General features: G+C 37.1%; 1 pseudogene; it reads right to left on the bottom strand.

Annotated features, from left to right (window-relative positions):
* Nucleotides 1–1,798: 1,798 nt before the first annotated feature.
* Nucleotides 1,799–2,854, bottom strand: LOC117012566 (heterogeneous nuclear ribonucleoprotein A1-like; annotated as a pseudogene).
* Nucleotides 2,855–3,368: the final 514 nt, after the last annotated feature.

Here is a 3,368-nt window from a genome sequence, read left to right as displayed (position 1 = left end):
ATTCGGATTTCTGGATCCCCGTAAGTGCTTTAAATAGACTCTCGGGAAATCTACAGATCTGCACTGTAATATGCCATTTTAGGATAAACTTCAACATGACATATTATAATATTTATATATATATAATATTATATTACACATGATGTAATACAGATTTAATAAACTAACAGTTATGTAGGATTCTGCATGTATTTTCATAAATGTATTTTGCATGTATTTTAATTTTGCATTTCATTTCCTTATATTAACTATATCTACTGTTGGTATCCAAGTAATACAAGCCATGTAAAATAATTGAGAATTTTTTCTTATTTATGCCTTTTTTTAAAAATCACTTGTATAAGATAAAGAAGCTTACCTTTGAAATTTGAAAGAACATGTGTAAAACATCATCTAAGCTTCAGCATTAGGGAAAAATGGAAGTTAAAACTGTATTTCAATTTATTTAATGACCTTTCTATTTTTTTCTTGTGTCACATTGGCAATCTTATGGCAGAGAAAAAAATATATATATTTTAACAGGATTTTAAAATATATTGTCATATAATTGTTCATAGGTTTATTTTATTTTTTAAGTATAGTTGATGCAAAATATTATATTAGTTGTATTAGTTTGCGGTGTACAATATAGTTATTCAACATTTTTATACCTTACAATATGATCACCCTACTAATTCTAGTAATCATCTTTTGCCATGCAAACTTATTACTCACTATATTCCCCTTCGCATTTTTGACCCATCCTCCCAACCCCCTCATATCTAATGACTACCAATTTATTCTCTGTATTTATGAGTTTGTTTCTGTTTTATTTGTTTGTTTGTTTTTTAGCTTCTACTTATAAGTGTAATCATACAGTATTTGTCTTTCTCTGTCTGACTTATTTCACTTCGCATAATACCCACTAGGTCCATCCATGTTGTCATAAATGGCAAGATTTCATTTTTTTTATTGCTGCATAACATTCCATTACTTATGTGTTTATACATATATATGAGGTATGACAATTAAGTTCGTGAACTCATCCTAGAAAAAGTGCTACATACCTCAATGCTGAATATCATTACGGTCACCTTCGAAGTACTCCCCTTGGGAAGCTATGCACCAATGCCAGCACCTAGTCCACCCTTCAAAGCAATTTTGGAACTCTTTTTCTGGAATGGCCATCAGAGCTGTCATCATATTATCCTTGATGTCCTGATGTCATCCAAATATCTTCCTTTCAAAATTTCCTTTACCTTCAGCTAAAGAAAGAAGTCATTGAAGGCCAGATCAGGTGAGTAGGGAGGGTGTTCCAATACAGTTATTTGTTTACTGTCACACAGACAGTGCGGTGTGAGCTGGTGCATTGTCATGATGCAAGAGCCGTGAACTGTTGATGAAAAGTTCAGGTCGTCTAACTTTTTCATGCAGCCTTCTCAGTACTTCCAAATAATAAACTTGGTTAACTGTTTCTCCAGTTGGTACAAGTTCATAATGAATAATCCCTCTGATTTCAAAAAAGGTTAACAACATCGTTGTAACAAGTTCACAAACTTAATTGTCAGATCTCGTATATATTTTTTTAAAGACATTTATTCAGTGTCATGATGACTATTATATTTAGCAATCAACAGCATGGGTGCAAAAATAAAAATCTACATTAAAACACGTTGTTGGAATGCTTTATACTTTGCAGAGAACAGAAATTAAAATAACCTGTTATACATTTAGTCACAAATATAGTCCTCAAGTTTTTTTGCCCATACACATGAGTATTGTCTAAAACATGTCTTCTTTATAGCAGCAAGACCCTGCCATCACTGTGCTTGGCTGAGTTCACAAATCTGTTGTAACTTGTAGCTTCCCTGTCACTTCTCTGGCTCTCCTCTCCTGCTAAGCTTTGTTTCCTGGCAGTAATTAAAACCTTCTGCCACTGCCATAGCTACTGCTGCTACTGGAACCGCCATAGCCACCTTGGTTTCGTGGTTTGGTAAAGTATTGGCCTCCACCAGCATAGGGGCCAGAGCTTCTGCCTCCAAAGTTTCTCCTTTCATGGGTCCAAAATTTGAATACTGATTCATGTAATTGCCAAAATCATTGTAGCTTCCTCTACCTCCAAAATTGCTTCTATCGTTCCAAACCCATGATAGCCCTCTCCACTACCACCATACCCTCCATCACCACAACTGCCACCAAAGCCACCTTGACCACTGAAGTTTCCTCCACGACCAAAGTTGTCATTCTCACCAAAACCACCTCCTCAACCCTCACTGGAGTTTCCAGAAACACTGATCTCTTTGGCTGGATGAAGCACTAGCCATCTCTTGCTTAGATAGGGTTTTCCTTACTTCAGAGTTGTGGTCATTCACACTGGTATTTCTGAATGACAATCTTGTCTACAGAGTCCTGGTCATCAAAGGTCAGAAAAGAAAAGCCTCTGTTCTTGCCACTGCCTCAGTCAGTCGTGATCTCCATCACTTCAGTTTTCCCACACTGTTCAAAAACATCTCTTAGGCGATGATCTTTAGTGTCTTCTTTAATATGACCAACACAAATCTTTTCCACAGTGAAGTGGGCACCAGGTCTTTGAGAATCTTCTCTTGAGACAGCCCTCTTTGGTCCCACAGCTCTTCCATCCATGTGTGGCCTTTCATTCATAGCTGCATCCACCACCTCCACGGTGCCACACATGACAAGCCCAAAGCCTCTGGAGTGCTTGGTGTTTGGGTCTTTCATCACCACACAGTCTGTGAGTGTTCCCCCTTGCTCAAAATGGCTCCTCAGTCTCTCATCAGTTGGTTTCAAAACTCAACTCTCCGATGAAGAGCTTCCACAATTGTTCAGGCTCTTTGGGAGACTCTGACTTAGACATGACAACTGTGGGAGGGGAAACTTTAACGATGCCTACTCGGCGGTGTCCACCGACAGAAAAAAGCAAACCTCGTGTATCGTTTGGAATTAGTTTTTTTGTTTTCTTGGATAGATACCCAGAAGTAGAATTGCTGGGTCATATGGTAGATCTATTTTTAGTTTTTTCAGGAATCACCATACTGTTTTCCATAGTGGCTACACCACTTACAGTGCATGAGGATTCCCTTGTTGTTTGTTGACTTTTTGAGAATAGCCATTCTGACAGGTGTAAGGTGATATCTCATTGTGGTTTTGATTTGCATTTCCCTGATGATTAGTGACCTTGAAAGTCTTTTCATATATATGTGGACCATCTGTATGTCCTCTTTGGAGAAATGTCTCCACGTCCTCTGCCCATTTTTTTATTGGATTGTTTGTTTGTTTGTTTATTTATTTATTTATTTATTTATTTATTTATTTATTTATTGAGTTTTGTATGAGTTCCATACATATTTTGGGTATCAGCCCCTTATTCA

This window comes from Rhinolophus ferrumequinum, chromosome 20 (assembly GCF_004115265.2).
Source record: "Rhinolophus ferrumequinum isolate MPI-CBG mRhiFer1 chromosome 20, mRhiFer1_v1.p, whole genome shotgun sequence".
NCBI lineage: Eukaryota > Metazoa > Chordata > Mammalia > Chiroptera > Rhinolophidae > Rhinolophus > Rhinolophus ferrumequinum.
This window is presented reverse-complemented; position numbering and strand designations above follow the sequence as displayed.